We start from the raw sequence: 6,000 nt of genomic DNA, 5'->3' as shown, positions 1-6,000 counted from the left end.
GGTTTGTAACTCAGTAACTTTGGAAGTTTATATTCACAGGTACAATATTTAATGACTGGATGTGGCACTTGGTGCTGGAGTTTGGTTGTCATGGAAGGATTTGTCAAAGGTTGGCTTTGATGGCACTGGGGGTCTTTCCAACCCTGATGGTTCCATGATTCTGTGAATGAATGCCAGCTGTCCTCATCGCCGTGCCTGTGTTGATCTAAGCTGGTGGGGCCCTGTGTGCTTTCTCCACCACCATCCAGATGGGTACAGGCAGGAGTGACTGTACAAGGAAAGGATGAGATGAGGCTGGGCAGAGATGTGTGCTCAGCACCCCCAGCCACACAGGTGTCCCGTATGAGACACGGTGCCAGGCCAGGGGGGGATGTGAAGGACTGTGGCACTTTGCATCTTGGGCTGGGGAGAAATGTGAAAGTGACTGATGGAAGTTGTCAGAAGTAGGTCTACCAACATGTAATCTGGCACCATCAGAAATGGCATTTGCTCAATGACCTTCCACCAGCCCTGTAATTACAACCTCCAAAAGACTGCAATCAATATAATTTTCAAAAGTTGTATCTGTACCCAGACGTGGCCCACGGTGCAGTGGCCTCCATGCAGGCAGGATCCTGTCTGGTTTGTGAGACAGAAGCTCGGCAGAGCCCAGGCTGTCGCACAAGACCCCAGAGCCAAGGCTTTCACAGACTGTAACTGCTCCCAAGCAGGCCTGGCCCCATGGAATAAAGACCTGATGGGGACTTCTCTGCTGTCCTCCAACAGGGAGACCAAGCGAGAGGAGGAGGCTCCTGTGCCTCTGCCCATTCCCAGCTTGCAAACTGGGTACATGGGACACACCTTGGGAGTTACCAACCCATTGTGTGTTGCCTTCCTGTGGGCAGATCTGCAGTGCTGCAGTTCCCTAAAGGAGTGGAGCTGGAGCAGCTGCTGGCTGAGCTGCATTGTGCAGGTGGGGAGTGATGCGTGCCCCTGGATCCCTTTGACACCAGGTACTTGTTCAGACTGACATTGGAAATATTAAAAAAAAAAAAAGAAAGAAACTGATGCAAAAGCCTTTGGCTGCCTGCATAACTGCTGCTTGGATCACACAAGTGTCACTTAGAACCCTTTGATACTCAGGGTGTTTATGGCACTTAGGCTCCTTCACTCCAAGAAAATTAACTCAAATTCAGACTAAACCTTCCATTAAACCTGACAGATTCATGATAAGGAGAAGGCTTGTTCATTTCCCACTCTCAGAAAGAAATAGGCATATAAACATCTTTTGTGCTGATTCACTTCTATGTGGGAATTCACCAGGCTGGAGAGCCTAATGCGCTGCTGATTCTGGTCCACAGCAGGACCTGTCTCTCTTCAGGCATATCTTCACTCCTCCCTTCTCTGGATGGTAATTCTTTGCCATCTGACTCTTTAATGTCACTGAAATGGGATTTGTATGGGGGATATTTAGCAATATTGCATTAGTATTTGACATTTCATCTCTTGGAAGTTTTTTGATGATGTTATTTGCAAGGACATTTTTCATCACTGTAAATTGCACTCCTTCAGGGGCAGTGTAGCAGTTTAATTTTTCTGGGTCTGTCTCTTCCTCTCTATTAGGATTTCTGGTGATTTATTTGATTCACGGGTCCTTTGGATTTCTTCTGCTTGTTACAATGCACCTGTGTCTCAATGGCACAGAAAAACATTTATTTGAAGTAACAGCTCTGGCTTGCAGTGCTTTGGATATGATACAAAAATAGAACTGTGTAGAAAACATTTTTATTAACTTTTTCAGAATCCTAGACCCCAGGTATTTCAAGCTGAATAACAACGCTTTACCAAAAAAATAAAGGAAACCAAATACTGGTTGCTGGAAATGACCACTGAGGAAAGAGCTGGGACCTCTTATGAGAGAATTTTGCTGCTTCACAGGTCCCCATATCACATGCTCTGAGGACTACAGAATTCAAACATGTAGTTTTGCTCCTTAGCCACTTAGTATTTTGATCTCTCTTTTCTCCCATGTTTATTTTTAAGGATTTTGTTTGTTTGTTTGTTTGTAACAATGAGGTAGAAGAAATACAAAAACAAATGTTAAAGTGCAAATGCCTCAATGAAAAGATATTCAGAAATGTTGCTGTGGCTGTGCAGCGAGTCTGATAAATACCAACTGCAGCCCAGGCAGTTAGTGATATTCTTGCTCTTCTGGGTGTTTTTTTATTTTTTTTCTTTTTTTTCCCAGAGAAGTTTCTTAATGAAGGATTTCTAACTGTAACAAATGAAATTTGGGCAGAAATCTGTAGGAATAAAAAGTAGTAATAATAAAGGATGCTGCCTATACTATACTGTTAAAAACTGACAGATTAAACTAAAAAGTCTCTCCAGAGTAGTGAACGTCTGCATGCAGTACTACAGAGACCTTCATGATCCACTAAGACATTCTGACAGTGCACCTGATTTCTGCCTTACCCTCATTTAAAAAGACAATTTTTCCTTTCTTCAGCACTTTACATCTGAGATTCCAAATGCCTTGGACAGGCATCTGCCATATGGACCCTGGGGATGAAGATGTAAATTTTTGTCCTTATTTGACATGGTAGAATATGAAGACATAGAGATATGGAGAACTCAAAAAAACCTGTTGAGTGAGAGCTGCCTTTGGAAATGGTACATCCCCTTCAGAGCTGCTTGAATTTCCAGAAAAATCACTGCTGTTATGTGCAAAAGCTTTAAAATATCTCTTCCTTTCTTATTTTTTTCCAAGTTTAGAAAAATAGTTACTGGCAGATGGCCTGCAGTGCTCAGCACTCATTCAAGCAGCACTGAAATATTAGGAATTTCTATCCATGTGTCCAGGCACACAGAGACCCACATGCACAAGCAGAGACAATTCTAGGCTGGGTTTTAACGTGATTTTTCAAATCAAAGCATACTTGGAGGCAGATGTCAGACCAGATTCAAGCTAAATTTGTAGGCTGAGCTCATCAGAAGAATGGTACTATCTGACTGCAAAGGATTATAATGATGAACATGTGTGACAAGCATTTTATTGAACAACGCGTAGACTGCTAAAGGGATTTGTCTGTGGCAAGGGCTTCCTGCAAGGAGAGGACATCAGACTGGTTGTGTTATGAAATCAGGCTGATCCCTTTGGCTCTGGTGGACTGTAGCCCATGTTGGATAAAGCAGAGGGAAAGCAGGAGCAGTGCCAGTACCCAGGAACACAGGAGTCCTGGCAGCTGGGTAGCCTTGAGGCAGTGCTTCTCCAGAATTCCCTAATCTCTTAAAACACTTCTCTTTGCACAGCCCCTGATTAATGTGATACTGGCTAGGCACTGCCTCTGCTATTTGTGCTTTAAGGCTGTGGACATTCCCTGCTGACAGATTGCTTTGGCAATGTTTAAGCAAGGCTTGGTATCTATTGCACAGTTATTTGATAACTCCTTGGTGCCAGTTCTCTGCAGAAAAGGTTCAGTGCTTTTCTTGTCATTCTACCGAGACAGTACACACTCAACTATTGTAAATAAAACATTCTGGTTTCTCCTATAGGTATGAGCAGATAAAGATTTTTGTGCAAAGATGAAGTTCAAATTGAAGAAGGTGCTTTTGAAATGGTGAATGTCTTTATGTATGTGACCACATATTTAACAATGAAATCTAATGAATTGTAAGACACCCTTTGCTGTAGGCAAAGGGAGGAATTGATTACTTAATAACAAAAATCAAAGAAAAACAAACACAGTGTCAGAGCAGGCTTGATAAACACTGAACAATATAAAGAGGGAGATGACTAATTTGCTAAAGAAATCAGCAAAAAAATCTTACCTTGGTGAGAAGCTCTAAGATCTCTAGTGACTGATTTATTTTAACCTTAGGATTTATCTATCTATTTCTTTCGTCTCTTGTTTGTGGTCAAAATCATTCAGTGAGCATCCTCTGGTATCTTATATCACTGAAAATTGAAACAAGTGTTGTTCTTGGAATTCCATGGAAGAGGGTCTATAGAGAACTGTGTCTTATATATACCAAACAATCTAAGGTTTTTACCCTCAGGGGCTTGGAATATTAGTATTTCCATGAAGAGTTGTATTTTTGTATTTGAATCTGAGACTCTTTGACTCGTAATATTGACTTTGGTCTCTTAAAGAAACCAAAGACTTACATAGTGTACATATCTTAGACTTTTGCAGAAAATGAAAATTTAATGTGTGATATTCACAAACAGTATATAGAAAATGTATCTAAGTGTATATTTTCTCATTTAAAATTTTCAGTCTTGTTGATAATGGCCCTTTTGCTTCCTGTCTTTAGCTCTCCACCCTGTATGTTCGAGGTATGCTTTTGTTTCAATCTAATTCAAGCTAAATACTTCTTAAGGGTCAACCACTTTTGTGCTCTGAAGGAAATCAATTGCATCTGGGGAACTTTACATCCTAGTTATATTTGTGGTTAGTCTATGAAAAGCCAGAAGAGGCATAAATGGGAGAGAAATCCCGGCTGATGATTCACAGCTCTTAGCTTGTTTTCCCCCTTGCTGTAAAGATGTAGGGTTTCAGAAAGGACTGAAAAAATGTTGGATCAGAATAATTTTTTTCTGTTATTGCTGCTCCCATTTGTGATTGGGGGATCCAAATTAAAGCTGGAACAAAGTGGAGTGTCACTGCTACAAATGACACAAGGCTGCACAGAGCCAAATTGTGGCTGTGGCTCCAAGCCTGGTGTGACTCTTCATTTTCTGTGCAAGGCTCTATCCAACTTCCAAGATTTCTCTTTTTCAGCCCTTTTAGTCTCGTATTTACTGCAGCACATTATGGAGGAGACATATGTAATGTGTTCCCTCTCTTGGGCTTTGCTTATGCAAAGAAAATCACTGTCACTGATGCTGCAGTGGAAGCAGCACGGATACATTCCTTCAGAGTAAGACAGCATCCTGGAAAAATTGCTCTGCTTTTGAAGTAATTATTTCCAAATAAAATTGGAACAGTGGGCCCACCTGAGGACCATGATAACTCTGGGTTATTACTGTAATCATGCTGGTTAATTTTTCCACATAGAATAGTTCAGTTTAGCCTCCTTGTGAATGGAATTTATAATAGCACAGCCAGTGGTGGCTTGTCCTTGGTCTATTTTATACCAGCTATGTCCATGGGGGAGTCTGTGTTAAGGGCAGATATAAGATGTGAGAGAAGATTATTATATCATAACTAAAATTAAGGGTACCTGTTTTGTTCCATAAACACAGCAAAGCACAAGTCTTGCCAGTGGAGCTCACAATGTGTCAGGACTCACGCTGCGGTTTTTAAATCACAGCCTGAAATTTGGAAGCTGCTGGGGGAAAATCGTAATTCAGGTTAATCAGTCCCAGATACTTATTGCCCCACTTTTTGCTGTCGGTGGTGGCAGCATTATATGCACCCTACCTGGATATGATGATGTTATATTTTTTCATTTACACTTTATTCTGTACCTACTGCCAGACAGTCTGTCCCCAGGCCATTAAAAAAGACCCATCAAGACAGCTACAGGAAAACTTCAAAATAATGTAACCCCCTCACATCTGGGGATTTCAGGGAGAGCTGAGGGCAGGTCACAGCTCAGCAGATCTGTCTGAATTGCTGGATGCTGTCCAGCCATCCCCAAAGCTTGGCAGAAGATGGACACTGCCAGGGTGGCATGGGTCAGGGCAGAATATCCTGCTTGCTCTTGGAAAATGTGACACAATTAGAGATTGCTGAAGATGGCATTGGGATAAAACGTTGTTAGGATGACAAAATTCTGCAGTGCATCAACTCTGAAAGTACCATTGGCCTAATCTGATATTTATCTCTGCTCTCTGGGTTCTGTTTTTTTCCTTGAGCTCCAGAATCCCTTTAAGGCTCCTCTGGGTTCCAGATAACTGTTCTGGTTTCAGCATTCTTCCCCCAGCAATACTGAACGAGACTTTGGGCACTTTCTGGGAGGTGAAGAATGACAGACATTGAGGGATATATTTAATCTCTAGTCAGGTGGTGCCTG

This window comes from Catharus ustulatus, chromosome Z, assembly GCF_009819885.2.
Source record: "Catharus ustulatus isolate bCatUst1 chromosome Z, bCatUst1.pri.v2, whole genome shotgun sequence".
In the NCBI taxonomy this organism is placed as follows: domain Eukaryota; kingdom Metazoa; phylum Chordata; class Aves; order Passeriformes; family Turdidae; genus Catharus; species Catharus ustulatus.
Note: the sequence above shows the minus strand (reverse complement) of the source record.